The sequence below is a fragment of the Phascolarctos cinereus genome, unplaced genomic scaffold, assembly GCF_003287225.1.
Source record: "Phascolarctos cinereus isolate Bilbo 61053 unplaced genomic scaffold, phaCin_HiC Scaffold_4;HRSCAF=312, whole genome shotgun sequence".
Classification (NCBI taxonomy): domain Eukaryota; kingdom Metazoa; phylum Chordata; class Mammalia; order Diprotodontia; family Phascolarctidae; genus Phascolarctos; species Phascolarctos cinereus.
Genome location: NW_027555847.1, coordinates 30,481,188 through 30,500,456, shown reverse-complemented (window position 1 = coordinate 30,500,456; position 19,269 = coordinate 30,481,188). Strand labels below are relative to the sequence as shown.

General features: G+C 42.1%; 1 protein-coding gene and 1 pseudogene across 21 annotated transcripts in view; both read left to right on the top strand.

Annotated features, from left to right (window-relative positions):
- MAGI1 (membrane associated guanylate kinase, WW and PDZ domain containing 1) overlaps positions 1 to 19,269 on the top strand; it is a 711,509-nt gene that overhangs the window by 124,458 nt on the left and 567,782 nt on the right. The gene's annotated exons all lie outside the window — the stretch shown is intronic.
- Positions 17,529 to 19,238, top strand: LOC110202717 (heterogeneous nuclear ribonucleoprotein C pseudogene; annotated as a pseudogene).

The following is a 19,269-nucleotide window of genomic DNA, read 5'->3' as shown; positions in this document are numbered from 1 at the left end:
TGTTAAGTAGTCCATAATCAAATTGAACTGGTCAACAAAAATTTACTCACAAAATCTACTGACCCGGTCCTTCTTTGTCCTTGTTCCTCTCTTCCAAGTGCCTGGGTTTTGCCCTCTTCTCATGTGTTCCATATCTTTTCCTTTCACATTCCTTTTTCATTTTTTCTTTATACCACTGATGGATATAATATGGAATAGAAATCCACTTTTAATATTTATCAAACTCTAAAAAATAAATATTGTTTTGCCCTTTCTAAAAAGTAGACTTTAGATTTTAAGAACCAAAAGGGAAAGAATGATTTTTGAGTAATTGATTTTTTTTTCAGGTGGGTCATTAATGGTTGAAAACAGATTGTTCGCCATAGAGGGCCCAACTTTTTGTAAGGTTCAGGGACGTGAATTAGCAGAGGAAGGGCCTTTCAGATGGGAAGAAAGGCAGAAACCAAGGCCCAGAGGTGAAAATCAGCAGGTTACAGGACCATAAGCAAGCTCTGTTTGACAGAGAGGCCCAGGTGGGAAGCAACGAAGGACCGCTTGACACCAGATCTAAAACACAAAACCTCGGAGTTTGGACTGAGTTCAGCAAGCATGAAGGGAGTGGTAGGAGTGGGAGAGGTGAGAAGAGGGTATTTTGAGAAAGATTGTTTTGGTATTGTTTCTTTGACAATGCTGGGAATTTGGCTCAGCAGAGAGAAAAAGGTTTCTTTTTTCAAACTCCCAAATTGGTGAGACCCAGAGGTTCTAAACAGACAGACAAGATGAATTAGGCAGGCAGGTAGGTAGGTAGGTAGATAGATAGATTGATAGGACAGATAGATAATGTAGCCCTGTAGCTCCTAGAAGGCTTTTCTTTCTCTCTCCTCAGTGAATTCTGGGGAATAAGAGATGGAGAAATGTGACTTCCCCTTGCATTTCACTGTACAGTATGAAAAAGTCAGCATTTCATCTATTAAAATAGAAAAATACAAAATCAAAAAGAAATTATTTCACTTCTCTCAGGGAAAAGCTGATGAAATTTTGTTCGCTAAGAATACTGAAAACTCAGTGATATTCTCCGATCAATGCTTACAGCATTATTTGGTTTTCTGGGTGATGCCCGGGTGAACACAGCTCTGCTCTGCGGCGGGCATAAGTGCGATGGAAAGAAGGAATAATTTACTAAACCCTCTGGCCGGCTCCTTCCAGTAGTTTCCTAAGAACTTTTATTCAGCTCTTGGCAATAATGGAGTTGGGCGGCAGCAATGATTTACCCGACCTATTTTCAACCTAGTGCTTTTGTCCTTGACTCTTAATGAGTTGGCCTCTTTTCATTTTGCATCTTATTGTTGGCCTGGGGATGGGGGCGGGGTGTGTGTGGTGGGAACGGGTAGGAAGAAGGTTGACGGAGAGAAGAATGCTTTGATGCCTTTAACTCTTCTGTTCAGTGATTTGGAACTGTGTCCCCCTAAACTGACCTGTTTGACTATCAGACAACAGCCTGCCTGCTAGTCATTTGTTGCCAAACAGCTCAGGACAAGATCACCCCAATCCCAGGGCCCATGGTGGTGTTTCCAAAACAAGCTGCAGCCAAGCTGAAATCTGTGAAGACAACTGCAAACTGGAAACACATAATGCTCAAAGATATGCCTTCATTTATTTAAAGGGTCTTTAAGTGATGGGATGTTTCAAGTTTCATTTCTGTCATCTTGGGAATATAATAGGCTTGGAGTCCTGTGGGCATGTGACCTTAGATTGAGAGCTAGAAGGGACCTAATGGGCTAATTCATTTAATCTCTACATTTTATAGATGAAGAAACTGAGACCCAGAAAGGTGAGGCAACTTGGCCAAGGTCACATAAGTAATAGCAGTAATGATAGCTAGCATCTCTGTAACTATTCTATAGATATCCCATTGGATCCTCATAGTAAGATTGTGAAGTAGGTGCTATTATTATGACCTCCTGTTTACACATGAGGAAAGGGAATCTGAAGGAGGTAAAGTGACTTGCCCAGGGTCACACAGCTAGTCTGAGGCCAGATTGGAACTTCAGTCTTCCTGACTCCAGATTCATCGTAATATGTAATCTGTCCCCTCAGAAAGTAGCATAGCCAGAATTTGAACCCACACACTGACTCCAAATACGCTCGCTAATTTTGGGTCCTACTCTGCATCCTTGGTAAAGTGCCTCCTGTTGACAAATTTGTGGAAATACTCAGAATGTTGCTAACCCAATAAATAGCAATTGGTAGCTAATTGGTGAGTCTTGTGATAGCTTAATTTATTAAAGCTTCAATTTAAAGTATAATTTACATAGCAGCGCACAGTGCTAAGCACTTTACAAATATTATTTCATTTGATCCTTAGAGTAATCCTGGGAGGTAGAGGCTATTATCACCCCCATTTCAAAGAAACTGAGGCAAACCGAGGTCGAGTTGCCTAGCGATCTCCTGGATGAGGAGAGCATCTTGGATGCCCAGAATTCTTAGAGGTTAAGTGACTTGTCCAGGGTCACACAGCCAGTGTGTATCAGAAGTGGGCCTTGAACCCAGATCTTCCTGGCTTTGAGGTCAGCTTTCTGTCCATTGTACAATGCTGCTTCTCGAATGTTATATATTTACACACACACAGAGATTACTTTTAGAATAGAAAGAAAAATAAAAGAATGGGCATGTCTCCAAGGAGGAGAACTGAGAAACAGAAAATGCTGTCAGTTTACCTGATCTTCAGCACTTTTTTTGAAATCCAAAGAATTTAGCTTTCAGAAAACATGTGGGCTCTGAGCCCAGCACTTTATGACTACCGAGAATAACCTAAAGGGATGATTCACTAGCCGTGCAGCTGCAAAGTTCTCTTTTAATTAGAAAGGAAGCACCTGTGTTTTATTACTCCATCAGTCCTCCTTCCCATTCTCGGTCTTTTGCAAGAGGGAAAAACACCCCCCCCCCAGCCTTGGAGTTTTAATTTTTGGCCAAAAAGTTGCATTGAGTCTCTGTAAAAGAAAGCGTATAAATCACATGTTCCTCGTATGTGTGAGAGAAGGGACAGTGGAGGGCAAGAATTACAGAGAGACATATGATTGAGCACCCTGCAAGGTATCTGGCAGAAGGCCAGGTATTAGAATTCCCGGTGAGTGTTGGAATTTGGGTGTCTGAATTGTCTGTTTTAAAAATATTGAACAGCAATTAATGTCAAACTTTGGCAGAGCTGTTTTGAACTTTTGATTCGGATGGAAAGAATGGATCTACCCCAACCTTAGTCCAACATGAAAATGTTTCCAGGTGTCTGGTTTCATAATCAACATGCCCTCTCATGACCTCCTGAGGTCATAAATGATCCACTGATGAAAATGGAAGTCATGTGACCTTCCACCCTCTCTCCACTCTATTTAGCTAATCTTTGCTAATCAGGGTTGAAAGTGAAATCTAAACTCACTGTGCTTTGCATGTAGTGTGAGCTTGGTAAATTCGGGTGAACTAGATGGCCTCTGAGATTTACGATTCTGTGATACACAGTTTGTTATTGATGATTCATTCAAGAGATGAGGACCGGAAAGGACAACTGTGGGGCATCTAGTCCATCCCTCCTCCCGTGACACATAAGGAACTTAAGGCCATGAAAAAATGTTTTGTTCACACGTCACTATGTTTGATTGGAGCCCAGTTTGGAATCTGTGTCAGACAAACTCAGATCAAGTTTGTTTTCTACTCCAAGCCCCTCAGACACTTGTGGGTTTTGGCCTACTGGTTTGTTTATTTAAATGTATCAGAAAGTATTCCTTGCACATATAAAGCATATAAAGTGTCTTTGAGCTTGAAAAATTAATCTTGGAGACAAAAGGGTAAATCCAGACCCAATTAGCTAATTTTAGCAGAGTTGATGAACAGATCCTAATGAAGACTGTGGCCATCAGTCAAGATAAACCACTAAGCAGCCAGGAATAATTTGTAGAACTTAACAAATCACCAGCCTAGACAGGCTCCATTTTGCTTTCACTGACGTCTTCTATGCTGCACAGCCTGCTCAAGAGAGAAGCCTGTGATCTCAAGCTAGAGAATGTGAGGTTATGTAGTCATGGATTCCAAGCTGGAAAGGATGCAGAGGTCAGCTGGTACAATTCCTTCACTTGCTGAAGGTCACACAGATCATAAGGAGCAAGGCAGGATTTGAACCTGGGTCCTCTCAACGCTCTTGCTTTTGATTGCATATTCTCTTTGGCAAATTGAAATATTCGTACTTGCAGTTTTCTTTACTTCAGATCCCTGCTATTAAACTTTGAAAGGAGACCTATTTTGAATCTCTCATGGAAGTCAAAGACAAAAAGGACTTTCCATATGTTTAGTCAATCAACAAACATTTATTAAGCACATACTATATGCCAGGCCCCGGGCTTTATGAATATTATCTTACCTGATCCTGTGAGATGTGTTATAGTTAACCCCATTTTATAGATGAAGAAACTGAGGCAGAGGTTAAGTGATTTTTCCCATGGATAGTAAGTGTCTGAAGGCATATTTGATCTCTGGCCTTCCTGATGCTGTCTCCACATCTAGCTGAGAGAGGTAATATATAAATAACTAGGTAGGTGGCAGTGGATCGGAAAGACCAGAATTCACACAACCTCAGACACTTACTAGTGTGACCTTGGGCAAGTTACTTTTCCCTGTTTGCCTCAGTTTCCTCCTCTGTCAAATGAACTGGAGAAAGAAATGGCAAATCACTGCAGTATCTCTGCCAAGAAAACCCCAACAGGGTCATAAAGAGTCAGACACGACTCAAAATAAGTAAACAACAACAGGATACATACATACCATATATATATATATATATATATATATACACACACACACACAGAGTAGGAGGAGGCCCTAGCAGTTGGGAGGACTGGGAAGGTCCTCCTGAAGAAGGCAGGACTGGACCAAGTCTTCAAAATATTCCCTTTTGGTAGCAGCAAAGAGTTGAAAACAAAGTAGGTAACCAGCTATTAGGGAGTGATGAAACAAGCTGATACAGAATATAATGGAATTCTGGATGGATGGATGGATACAGAATAGCTGGGGAAGACTTATTATAAAAGGATACAAAGTGAAATAAACAGACTTAGAAGAACAATAGATGTAATGACCACAACAAGAGTAACAACAAAACAATAGAAAGGGTGGAAGCCAAATGATGAAGACCCAGTGTGGCCTGAGCATGCTGCCTTCCTTTTGTCCCTGGGGTGGGGGGGACTTTGGGTCTCTACAAAATTGGATGTATTGTTAGTTTGAGTCTTTTTCTCTGTCATTTTTATTGTTTGTTAAAGCTTGAGTATCTGTTAGGAGACTTAGTGTTCTAAAAAACAAAAGTTATCCAGAACTCATTTTTAAAACATGGACTGCTTAGGTCTTGCATATTGTAGGAATGAGAGACAGAGTAGCAAATGTGAGGCATGTGTTACAAGAGGGCTCTGTTGTTCTTGGTTTGGGTCTTTTTGCTGGCCCTCTAAAGATAAGAAACCATCATATCTTATGTGAAGGTTTTTTGTAGTTGGGGCTTTTGTTTTTTTAACCTTTTTGTAACTTGGGCTTTTGTACTCCCCTTCCTCAGCCACACACATAAATCAATGCTTAGCTAAGGTGGCCTTCTCCTCCAGTGTGGTGAGGGATTGGAGAGGCAATTAAGCCTTTGTTCCCCTCCGAAGTCCCTGCCAGGATGAAGTGGGTGCTTGCTACTTGGGTGAGCCAGGGGAGGGAGAGGTGGAATACCTTTATTTGCCTGGGAAATTGGTGATAGCAAACTTTATGTGAGCCTGCTGCCTCAGAATCTGAGCCCTGCCCCATTGTCCTTTGATGAACAACAGCCTGCCAGCTTCAGCTAGGGTACAAATGATAACTGTGGCCAAATACCCAGGATACTAGTGCTGCATTTGTATGTTATTGAGGCCAGCAGTGGGTAGGAAGAAGAAACAGCTCTGCTTCTACTCGAGAGAGGCAGAGATGGAGCTAGACTCCCAGTGTTCTGTGTGTGGCCTTGCTGTGCCTTGAAGTAAAGCGTACTTTCATGGAAACTTAATTAGGCTCAGACATAATAAAAACTCCTGTAATTTGTTCAATGCCAGCTCTTTCACTTTTGTCTTTGAATCTCTGGTGCGGAGCATATACGCCTACCATTTATATAGTAGCTACCTAATAAGTACTTATTTATTATTTGATAAAAACTCAGGACCATAGGATCTAAAGCCTAAGGACCAAGACGTAGGAAGTAGTGCTGGATTTGGAGTGAGCTGAGATCTTGAGTTTGAATCTTCCTGTGGCAATTACTGCTTGGATGACCTGCTGGCAAGACGGCAACTGCTCAGCGTCTGAGTTTCCTCATTTGTAAAATGAGGAGTTTAGAGTAGGTTACCTAGGAAGTCCCTCCTAGCTCTAAATGCATAATCTTATGGTCATCTGGTCAACATCTTCATTTTATAGATGGAGAAACTGAGGCACAGAGCTGTGATTTCCCCTAAGCTGAATTGTTAACTGTCAGTAAGTGATTGTGGAGTTCTTGAGTACTTACTACACATTAGGGATGCATATACAAAAGTGAGATGGTCCCTGCTCTCAAGGAGTTTACATTCTACTAAGGGGATGTAACTAATAAGTGGGGGTCGGTAGCCAGAGAAGGGAGCTTAGATTTAGACAGTCACTGATATTTAAAGTAGAGATATAGGGCAGGGGATTGTCAACTAGATGTTCATTGATTATTGCTTATTTTTGTAGCCATTATAATATAGGTTTGATTATAGTTCTCTAAGTAAGAGGTGAAAAGTGGAGGAGGGGAGGGAGGGGGTTATGTGGTAAGCTGCCCTCTTGGCTAGGCCCCAGTGTATTTGCTGGATGGGACAGAACAGTGTCTCGGAGCTGGGGGCCAGGAATCTTCATTCCCTTTTTCACTTTGCCAGTTCCATCCCAGGGAGTCCCCACTCAGAGTGTGATTAAGACCCCCAATTCCTCTGTTGCCAAATTGTCTTCCCAGGACACCAGGATACCTCAGAATGTTCCTGTTCTCTTACTATTCCTATTAGTTGGCAATTGAGAAATTCCTGTTGTCCCATTTTCGAGATGATAAGGGACTGGCCTGATGTTAATGAGAAAGTTAATGATAGAGTCTAGATTAACTAAGTCAGAGGAACGTAGTATCAGAGATTTAGAACAGGAAGTGGCTTTTACAGTCCAGTTAGTCCAGCCCTATCATTTTATAGGCAAGGAAACTGAGGCTCAAAGAGGGTGAATCTGGACCATAGATGAAGCTTGCGAATGAGTGAATGGCTGTTTCTCTGCACTATTTAAAATGTATTGGGATAGGGATTTCTCTTAGAATCCTGGCATAATAGATTTGGAACAAAAGGAGAGATTAAAGACCCCTTCATTTTTTAGGTGGGAAATCTCAGGCCCAGAGAGATGAAATGACTTGTCAAAGGGTCCCACAGACATTAAGTGGTGGAGCCAAGATTAGCCACTTTGATGCTGTGTGACCCTGGGCCAGTCACTTCACCCTGTTTGCCTCAGTTTCCTCATCTGTCAAATGAACTGGAGAAGGAAATGGCAAACCACTCCAGTATCTTTGCCAAGAAAACTCCAAAGGGGGTCACAGGGAGTCAGTACGTGAGTGAACAACACTATGTGCTAGGCAATGTACTAAGGAAGTATTTTACATAAGTTAGCTCATTTGAACTGCCACGCAGCTCTTTGAGTTAAGGGCTATCATGGTACAGATAGCTAGGTCGCACAGTGGGTGATGTGCCAGACTTGGAGTAGAGAAGATTCGTATTTGGCCTCAGATATTTATTAGCTGTATGACCCTGTGCAAGTCACCTAACCTCTAATTGCTTCAGTTTCTGCATCCCTAAAATGGGAATAATTATAGCACCTCCCTCCTAGGGCTGTGGTGAAAATCACATTTATTCAATCAGTGAACATTTCTTAAGCACCTACTATGTGCCAGGCACTGTGCTAAGCATTGAAGATACCAAAAAGAGGTAAAAAGAGCATCCATGCTCTCAGGGAGCTTGCAGTCTACTAAGATAGTATTTGTAAAGCACTCCATAAATGATAGCGATGATGATGATGATGATGATGATGATGATGATGATGATGATGCTCATTTTAGAACAGAGGACTTTCCCAGGGTCACACAGCTGGACAGCGTCTGAGGCATGATTGCGGCTCATTGTTCTCCTAACTCCAGGTCCTGGCCTCTCTCAGCTTCACCACGTGGCAGAGAGGTCCTGAGTCCAGTCCTTAACTCCCTTTCTTCCCCACTGCCTTAAGAAAACTTAGGTAATTGTCCATCAGCTGCTTTTCTCTTAAACTCTACACGGACTTTGTGAACCTGTTTTTTGGAAAGTTGCTGACTTTGATCAGATCTTTCCTCACATAGGGCCTCTGCATTTGGGTTAGTGCAGGTAGACTTGTCTAAGGCTGGTTTAGCAGCTCTTGTATTTCCAACCAAAGGTAGGCCTAGCTAGCCCTGTCCTGGATCTCCCCTGGCCTTGCTCCCCTCCTGGCACACACTGCAAAGGAGAGTCAGCAGAGTGATGAGAGGAGGCAGAAAAGACTTGTACTTTCATTGTTAACTTATGCTGCCCCCTCAGCTGCTGTTGGCTTCAGATCCCCTCACGCTTTGGAGCAAACAACACTCTCCACTCTCCTGTTACCTCCTTGTCTGTAGGTAGGAGGCCAGCAATTGCAGGGGATTCCTCCTCTCTGGGCTCCTTTGATGCTGCTCACTGGGGCATTAGACCTCCCACTCTGGTCCCACTGAATGGAAGGTAATTGAATTGTAAAGTGCTTTTTGGCCAGACCTCAGTAGAGGTCCTCAGACTTAGCTAGTAGCCAGCAGACCATTTACCAGCATTAGGTGATCCCCCGCCCCTACCCACCAGCCGCAGGAATGAGGAGCCTTCCAAATGCTGCGTCTGCCCCTTGATACGTTGGGGGTGATATGGGATGGCGGAAATGACATGTCCAGGGCTTGAGTTCTGGGCCCCAAAGTAGTATGTGTGTGCATGTTATGTGCAAGTACATGTATGCGTATGTGTGCATATGCACATGTGTACATCTGGTGTGTGTGTGTGTGTGTGTGTGTGTGTGTGTGTGTATGTAGGGAGGAGGAATGAATGCCATGCTTGGCAATGTTTTGGTTTGCGTGTGAGTCCAATTAGGTCTTTCCACATAACTTTGGTCCCTCCAGAATGAGAGTTTGTGGCTGCTTTCTTTGTCTGAAAATTGTTTTCCATTTTTCTTTGAGAAATTTGGTTATGTTCAGTATAAAAAGGAAGCACATGTTTTCTGAGGAGAAAAAGTTCAAGAGTGTGTGTGTGTGTGTGTGTGTGTGTGTGTGTGTGCGCGCGCTTTAATCTTATTGAAGCAGGAGTGGACTTCAAGGCTTGGCGACATCCATTGGTTCAATTTGATAAAAGCATCTGTCACTTTCCAAGATTTCTCATGATGTCCATCCAACAGAGATGTTGGGAGCATGGCTCCTCTTCTTTTCCTGTTCTTTCTAGGACAGTCTCCTTCTTGATAGTGTCATTTGTGGCATGGAAGTGAAAGCAGTACTAGTTGGGGGAGTCAGAAGACCTGAGTTTGAATTCCATTTGTGTGTGGTTCAGTGGCTAGAGTGCTAGGCTTGGTGTGTGGAAGGGTCTTCATTCTAATCTCACCTTTGACATTAATTATGATGGGACTATGGGTCAGTCACTTCTCTGGGCCCCACTTTCTTCATCTGTGGAATGGGCTTTGTTATTACTCAAAGTACCCCTCAAAAGTTTGGTGTGAGGATTTAATGAGATAATATATGGAAAATGAATGTCAAGTCTTAATGTGATATATACACACTAACACATACATGTGTATGCATGCATACATCTGTAAATGTAAATGTATGTGTGCACGGATATCTGTGCCTGTTAATTGAAGCTCCTTGAAGGTGAGGAGTGTTTAATTTTTTCATTGTACCCACAGTGCTTAGATTATCCTGGTATAGGATAGATACTTGGTAAATGTCTGTTGATTGATTATTTGATTGCCTCTGTGATCTTGGGCAAATGACATGATCTCCTTGGCTCTCACTTTCCTCACCTATAAAATGAGGGCGTTATGAGACTAAATGCTCTTGGAAATCCTTTCCAATTCTAGGTCTGTGATTTCTGTTGGCCTTTCCCGCATCCTAGACATGTATTTTATCTTGTTTCTTCAGGTTTCCTAGTTAAAATAACACCTTCTAATTGTATATACTTTAAATATTTTTTTTCCAAAGCCTTTTCACAGAATAATCTGTTTGATCCTCATAATAAATCTGTGAGATACATGTGAAGGTATCATCATCATCATCATTACATTTTTTTTTCAGATTAGGCCACCAAAACTCAGACAATTAGTGATTCAAAATGGTGGCATGAGTTAGAGAGACAGCGAATCCTCATGTTAGTATAAGATCCCCTTCTGGAACTATCTCCCAACTCCCACTGTCTTGGTGGCCTGTGACCCTAATGAGCAGTCAGATTACTCTCTATAGATCTAGGAGTAAACTTGAAGAATTCAGGGTATTTCTATAGTACTGTTTCACAAACCATGAACTGGTGTGGTCCCCACTGATTACCAACTAGCCAACCAGAGTTAATTAGGTTTTAGAAAGGGGTATTTACCAAGCAGGTATAGAAAGGACAGTTGTCATAGAAATAATCTCCCCCCCCCCCCCCCCCGGCCAAACTCAGGCTAAAGCCTGGGATATATTCTCCCCTTGCATACGAAAGGTCCTTGGAAAGAGTGACCTCAGTCTCAGAATCCATGTGGCCAAAGGGTAACTAACTCACAGCTTCTGGCTGTTGGGAGCTTTTTTCTGCCTTCATGGAGCCCTTTTGAGGTTTTCCCTTTGGTGTTACTGTCTGCTGTGTTCAGAGGATTGATTCCCTAGCAGAGTTCCGAGACTACCTTTTTCTGTAGGCCTAATGTCTTTGGGCATGTCATTAGCTCCTGTTGTCTTGGAGACCCTGAAACCTACAGGTACTGATGGAAAGTCCAAATCTTCCAAGGTTTTCCACAAGTAAAAGGGACAGAGATTCTATCTTCTCTGCCCACTTCATGAGGAATTCCTTCTCAAGGGCCTGGCTGGCTCTGGGCCACCCTAGGCTGACCCACTCTTGGAGGGCTGACTTGCAAGACCCAGAGGTCCTGACTGATTCTCTTTAACCAGCCACAAGACATTGCCTGTCTTATTAAATTTTATGGAATAGTGGTCTTCTAGGTCCTTAAATGCAGCCTTTTGACAGAATCCAATTTTATAGAACAATAAGATTTGGATTCAGTCAAAAAGCCACACTTAAGGACCTAGAAGGCCACATGTGGCCTTAAGCCTGCAGGTTCCCCACCCTTGGCCTATTCTATGTCTTGTGGGCAATGCCATCTGTTGATCTGAAGGTTTCACCTTAGTAAAGTGTGTGTGTGTGTGTGTGTGTGTGTGAGCTCTTTATTGAAAAAAAAAAAAAAGCCGAGGAGCCCAAATAAAGCCAGATGTGATGTTGCTAGAAGCTGTCGCCAACTCTTGATGAGACACACATGGATCGTCCACTTTGTGGATTATTTGTGGCAAAATTTTAATCCCGGTGTGATTTCCTCCCACTTTCTTCTGAGTCGCTTACTTTGGCAGTAGTTAATATGGGGCTAAGCGGTACCTTCAGACACTAAACACCTTTTTTTCCCTGACTATTTAGGCAGGGAAAATTTGTGTATTCTCCTAATTCTGAGTCATAGATATTAACTAAGTTGTTTTGCTGTTTGGACTGGCCTATCTGTAGATAGGCAGATTTCTTTTTGTAGGTAGAAGATAATTTTTTAAAATTCAGAATTCATTCAACAATGAAAAAAAAATTCTTACATCGGCTTTATTTTCCAATATTGTGTATCCTTTCTCCCTCCTCCCAGAGAGCCATCTCTTATAACTAAGAAAAAAAAAGAAAGAATGGGAAAAAAGCCTCTCAGCCAGACTAATCAGCATAACACTCAAAATATGTGTTGTTTTCCACTCCCATAGGCCAGCACCTCTGCAAAGAAGGGAGAGAGGTACATTTTCATCTCTCTTTTCCAGAACCAAACACGGTCATTTTAAAGTATTCAGCTTTGATTTTTTTTTCTGTTGTCAACAATCATTTATGAAGGGCCTCCAATGTGTAGCAGGCTATACTAAATGCCTTCAAGGAAATTACATTCTTCTAGGTTAAATTAAAAATAAAAAACAAAAAATCACAAAGTAGTTAGGGAAAGTATTTAGCATCTCAGAAAATCATGAAAGATCTCGTGTTTCATCATAGGACTTTAGATTTTAAGCTATGAGGCACTATAAAGGTCATCTAACCCCCATATTGTACAGATGAGGAAATGGAAGCTCAGTGAGTTTTAATTGACTTATACAAGGTCACACAAGTGATAAGAAGCAGAATCACGATTTGAATCCATGTCTTCTGACTAAAGCCAGTGCTGTCCCCACTCGACCTGCTGCCTCAGCTCAATGTGGCATTTGATCTAAGCATTAAAAGAAACTAGGCGCATTCTAAGAGGATTGAGTGATGAGGAAATAAGTTCGAGGCTTTGGACGTTAACTGTCAAATCATGGAGAAGGGAAATGAAATGTCATATGGGGAGAAGAGCAGCAGGACCAATGGTTGTATTTGATCCTGAAGGGCTTAGAGAGACAATGAAGCTTCTGAGCAAAGGAGTGACATGGCTAGATCTGTGCCGAGGGATATCAGCTTGGCAGTCATGTGGAGGATGGATGGGAGACAGCAGAGACTGAAAATTAGAGGGCCAATGAGGAAGGCATTTCAGTAGTTCAGGGGAGAGATAATAGGAGCCTGATTATGGTGTTAGATGTGTTAGTAGAGTGAAAAGATAGGCATGAGAGATAATATTGCCAAGACTTGGAAATGGATTGAATATGGTGTTATGGGATGGTGAAAAGTCCAGGATGCCACAAAGTTGGGTATCTAGAAGGATGGTGGTGCCTTCAAAAGAAATAAAGAAGTTAAGAAGGATAAGATAACAAATTGTTTTAAATATTGACCTCATGATTAAGTTCGGCATTTCCCAAACTATTTTCTTAGAGTGCTGGTCTTTGGTATGTTATAAAGAAGGATTCTTGGAGAAAACATCAATATTACTGTTTTCTACTTGAAAATATGTAATGTGAAATTATGCATGTATCAAAAGTACTATTGCTAGCATTTTTATCTATATGACAGTAGACTAATTTCCTCTTTAGAGAAGAGTCATGTCAATGGAAGTTGATTGCTTTATGGTTTGTTTTTTAAACTGAAGGTTTTGGTAAAATATGGTTGAGAACTGTAGGCCTAATTTCCCTTTTTATTACAATTAGAATAAATTAAAACCAGTTGTCATTATGCAGTTTTTTTATCTTTAATTGATTTCTTATTTTAATAGAGAAAGAAGGGAGTTAATGATGTTGCCTTCCCTCTTAGATTATGTCTGATTTATTCTCTGTGTGTCTTGTTTGTACATAGCTGAATGTCTGTATATCGTTTCTCTGTTTAGATTGTGATCTCTTTGAGGCTGGCAAAGCTTTTTACCATCCTTTATGTCCTGACTGCTCAGCATAGTATGTGGCACATAGTAGGTGCTTAATAAATGCTACCTTACTTGATTTGACTTGAAGAGGGGTTCTGTGTTTGAGTCTGGAATCTGACAACAAGGTCCTTTACTCTGGGCCTGTTTTATCAGTATTTTTAGATGGAAGACACACACACACACACACACACACACACACACACACACACACACACACACAGCTCAGCAGGAATCTGGTCCAACCCATACCTGAGGGAGTCCTGTTACATAGTATATACAACAGGTGACATTTCATCTTTTGCTTGAAGAATTCCAGGGAGGGGGAACACCATTGCTCCTGAAACAATCCATTCCCCTGTGGGACATTCCTGACATCAAGCTTAAATATATCTTTCTGAAACCTCTACCTGTTTCTCCTACTTCTTCTTCTGGAGCCAAATGGAACAAGTCTAATCCCTCTTCGGTAAGACAGCTTTCCAGATACTTTCAAAGACAGCATTCATTCCCCCTCTGAGTTTTCCCAGAGACCCCTTCTCCCCACCCCAAAGTTTTTCTTCTCTTGCTCAAACATATCTAAGACGAAGGGGGTTGGCCTTGATGATCTTGTACCTTCAAATCCATGTGGTGATCCTGGGCTCCTCTTTTTTGCTTAAAAATTACCCTGATTGTATGGGTGGAAGGTGTGGTCTATGTTCTTATATCCCCCTAGACCAGCATTTGGGGTTCTGTCCAGTAGTCTGTGGTGCTATGATTATCAGGAAGGTCAATTTAGTTTTGCACATTGGGGGCCAATTGGTGGTGAAACTGGAATTGTTGAGCTTAGAGTCATGGAAACACCTGAGTTCAAATCCTGCCTTCCTTAGGCACTTATAAGCTGTGTGAGCCTGGGCAAGACATTTAAACTTTTTGGGTCTCACTTTTGTCCTCTGTAGTATCAAGGGACTCAATGGCTTCTGAGGTCCCTTCAAACTCTAAATTTGAATCTTGTGTGACTCATTTCTATTCTGTGCCTCACTTTGCTCCTCTGTAAAATGAGGGGGCTTTCCATCTCTGACCCTGCTTTGATCCAGCATCCCATTTGCATTCTCTTTTTACCTTGATTTTGTACAATTAGCTACTTCTACCAGTCAAAGGCTAGGAAAGACACAATTATTGATTTACTTGCGTTATTTTCTATTGAGTGGTTTTCTATCTCAAATACTAAATATTTCTTCTGGACAAAAGCACTTCAAGAACTCAGCATATTCAATATGGGGCACTTAATTTAAAGGACCCCCTCTCCCCCAAACGTGATTCCACTCGTCGTTAGCCATCCCCTCCAGTAGTCTCTTGTACTCACTCTGTCTGCCAAAGTCATTCACAAACATTTATTTTACTATTAGCTCATTAGGAACATCAATGTATGGCTCTCCCCTGGCTCTGCACCCACGACATAATCTGGGGCTGCTTGACCCCTCATTTTTGAAATAAAATCAGGATGTCGGGAGAGGAGAAGCGCCAGCTATTTGCAGCAGACTGATGACCCCACTCTGGCTCCTTTAAGAATACTCTGGCTGGAGAAAATCATTTTGATTCTTGGCATCTGGCTCATGGTCGTTGGTAGCCAGGGAGAGGAATTTCATACACATGAATACAATTTGATAAAAGTCTCCTGAGAAGGGATTCCAAGCAAAAAAGGGTTAGCAGTATGAATTCCCATACCGTCCTTGGCAATGCTGATAGGTTCTAACCTGACTCCGTGCTGTACACCGAGCTGGTGTCTTACCAGACTCTTTCTGCATAGGAAATAGGTAATCGTATCATGCTGAGAAGTTGGCTGGCTGATTTTTTTTTTAATCAAAAGCTGCCTTTTCATTTAAGATTTGATCAGCGTAGTTTCACAAGAAGGAGCTGAATGCCACCTTCCCATCCCATTCATTTGTTGTACTCAGCATTTACTAAATGCCTACTGTATGCAGGGTTTTAGAGATGAGGGAACTGAGACTCGGAGGATTAAGTGACCTGCTCAAGGTCACATAGGTAGTACCCATCAGAGAAGAGATTTGAACTTGTATCCTGAGGGCTCCATAGCTAGTGCATTTTCTATTGTAGCTTACTTCAGATCCTGACTGCCCCTCGGGACTTGTAGAGCTGTGCACATGTTGTATCCCTCTGCCCCAAGAAATCCCCCTCCCCCAGAATAATATAAGTCCTTGAGGGCAGGAAGGCCTCTAATATAGACCAAGGGACTTAGAGTAGCTGTATAAGAAACACTTAGTGGTGAACAGCATTGCATAGAATTACTCATGATCCCACAGTGAGTGAGAGAGCATTTGAATCTCAGCCCTCTGACTCCGTATTTCTGCTCTGCTGTGAATACATGATTTCCTGATTGATTCCATGGAAGATTACTTCAGGATGTCTTGGGCTTCATCTTTCTGACTTTCTGTAGCCTGACCTATGTCAGCGTGAGAAAGAGTTGGGAAAGGGAAGCTCTGGGAGGGAGTTATGTGGTACATTAGAGTCAGGAAGACCTGAGTTCAAATTTGGACCAGGACACTTACAAAGCTAGGTGAGCCTGGGCAAGTCACTTACTCTCTAGAGATCTGCCTCAGTTTCCTTATGTGTAAGATGGAGACAATAATAGCACCTACCTCCCTTTGTTGTTCATTTGTTTCATTTGTGTCTGACTCTTCACAATCCCATTTGGCAAAGATAGTGCAGCGGTTTGCTATTTCTGTCTGCAGTTTGTTTTACAGATGAGGAAATTGAGGCAAACCAGGTGAAGAGTGAGTAAGCATCTGAGGCCAGATTTGAACTCAGGAAGGTGAGTCTTCCTGACTCCAGGCAAAGCACCCTTATCTACTATGCCATCTTGTATCTACCTCTCAGGATTGTTCAAATGAGATAATAATTTTAAAGCACTTAGTATGGTTCCTGGCACATAGTAAGTAATAACAATCATTTCTTAACTGCTATTATTGTTGTCATTATTGTTTAATTATTTTTACTACTACTACTGCTACTACTACTGCTACTACTACTGCTACTACTACTACTACTACTGTTACTACTGCCCATTATGGGAAATTGATTGGAGGCCATAAAAGGGGAGGGGAAGCAGTTTATAGTAATTAGAAGGGCTCTAGGCTTGGGATTCAAATTCTGGAATTGAGATGTACTAGCCATGTTACTGTGCAGACATCATTTATACCTCTCTGAGCCTTAGTGAAATCATCAACAAAATAAAGATAATAATAATTGCATCAATTCCCTCATAGGGTTGTTTTGAGGAAAATGCTTTATGACTTTTCAGGCCCTATATCAGCCTGAGTTATTGTTATATGAGCATTGATAGACTTTTCTAAGGGGGTCTAACATCACCTAGTGGATGGAAAGGTCAGGTATGGACTCAGGAAGATCTGGCAATAATGGTGTTTGTGGGCAGCCCAAGCCCTCTCTCTCTCTCTCTGTCTCTCTCTCTCTCTGTCTCTCTCTCTCTCTGTCTCTCTCTTGAGAGCCAATTGAGGTTAAGTTACTTGCCCAGGGTCACACAGCTAACAAGTGTCAAATGTCTGAGGCCACATTTGAACTCAGGTCCTTCTGACTCCAGAGCTGGTAGTCTATTTACTGTGCCACCTAGCTGCCCCCAATTCTCTAAGTCCTTAAGTTGTGGAGCAGTTGTTTACCTGCATTACTGGAGAGAATTTCCCACACTAGATGTTTTCTGACACTGACAAATTACGAGAAGTGTACTGAAAAAGAAATACTTATATTTTAAGGGAAAAAAAGCAATGACTATAAATTCATTTAGGGCAAAGGATTCAAGGCTAAGGGAATACCTGAAGTAGAAGAAGAAGAAGAAGAAGAAGCAGGGTTAGGAATGCAGCCTTGGTATGGGTTCCAGGCCAGGAAATGCTAGGCAAAGAGCTCTTAGAAAAATCTTTCTGTAATTTGAGAGCTGCATGGGGCTCCTGTCGACAGGAAGCTGGAAACAAGCTGAGAAAGCCCAAGAACTTCTTAGCAAGGTGGAAGTTGCCAAGAAGGGTCAGAATCGAAGAGGCCAAACCACAGCCTCCATGGAACCCATCCTGACCAATGGGCACAAATGTTTTGGGGCCCAACTTGAGAAATTAAAAAAAAAACCAGCCTAGAATTTCCCAAGAGCATAGTATTGTAAACAAACGTGTAGCTTTGTTTTTAATTCCTCTTCTTTGTTTTTAACGTCTCTTATTTTCAGGTAGCTAATGTAGACTGAATGAGCTGAAGCTTCCCAAAGGATTTTGGCAGTCGACCCACCCAATCCCAACATCTTCCCTCAACACAATCACATTAAGCTCTTTATTGCTGCAGATGGCCAGTCCCTTTGGCAGACCTACCCTGCAGTTCTTTCTCTGTGGGGCCAGCAAGTCAGTTGTTTTGAGTGGTTAAGCTAGTTAATTTAGTTAAGGTCAATGTGACATTGTTTCCTACCTCTTCCTGTGCTGTTGGGCCACATATCGAGATGACAGGCTTATTGTGTTACAATATATGCAATTGATTATCTGTGAAAACTCCATACAAGAGAAACCGGCACTTTCTCCTCATCAGGTGAGAGGGGAAAAAATGATCTTTCTTATTAGGTTTGTGTGAGGTTGGCCTACAAAGTTGGTTATTATTTTCTACTCGTTTCTTTCTTAATGGACAAAATCTGTCAGAGACACATCTTGCTATTTTACAAGCATTTTGCTTGGAGAGAAATTTCTGGCCAGATTTTCCCACACTAAACACAACTCTCTGTAGATGCTTTAAAAAAAAATCCAGGCTTCTCAAACACTGTGGCCAGTAATTTCACCAACAAGACTGACCCCTGTTCCATGAATGCCTGTCTTCCTTGGAAATCTCAACATTCTGATTGTTAAGAAGACTGATGCTGAGGCCATCTTCTCCAAATATGGTGAGATCGTGGACTTCTCTGTTCATGAGGGTTCTGCCTTTATTCGGTATGTGAATGAGTGTAATGTCCATGCAGCTGTGGCGGGAGAGGATGGCAGAATGATTGCTGGCCTGATACTAGATATTAATCTAGCCGCAGACCCAAAAGTGAACCAAGGAAAAGCAGGTGTGGACATTCTGCAGTGGAGATGTCTGGCTCTTCCCTTGACCTGCATGCTGATTTTCAGCAAGATTATTATGACAGGACGTATAGCTACCTAGCAGATGCACCACATCCTCCTCCCACTGCTCATGCCCAGGCACCTTCAAAATGCCACGGTGTGTCAGGAAACACTTCCAGCGGAGGCAAAAGTGTCCTCAGTTCCAAGAGTGGTCATCGGGGCTCTTTATCCACATCTGGCAAATTGAAAGGTGATGATCTTCAGACAATTAAGAAGGAGCTGACCCAAATAAAACAGAAAGTGGATTCTTTATTGGAGAGCCTGAAAAAAAAAAGAGAAAGAACCAAGGAAATAAACAGCTGGAGTTGATCAAGGATGATGAAAAAGACGCTGAAGGAGAGAATGATGGAGACAGCATCAATGGCAAGGACACTCTTCAGCACATGCTGGGGTTTTAGGACTCTCATCCCATTCGTTCTTTACCTCCGCTCTTGTCTTTGATCAAACTTTTCACCAGATACTCCCCCTTAGTGTCTTCCAGCACATGTTCAGTGTTGTACCCAAGCCACGTCCATTCATTCTGCCCTGTACTTAGGGCCTTTCCCACTTC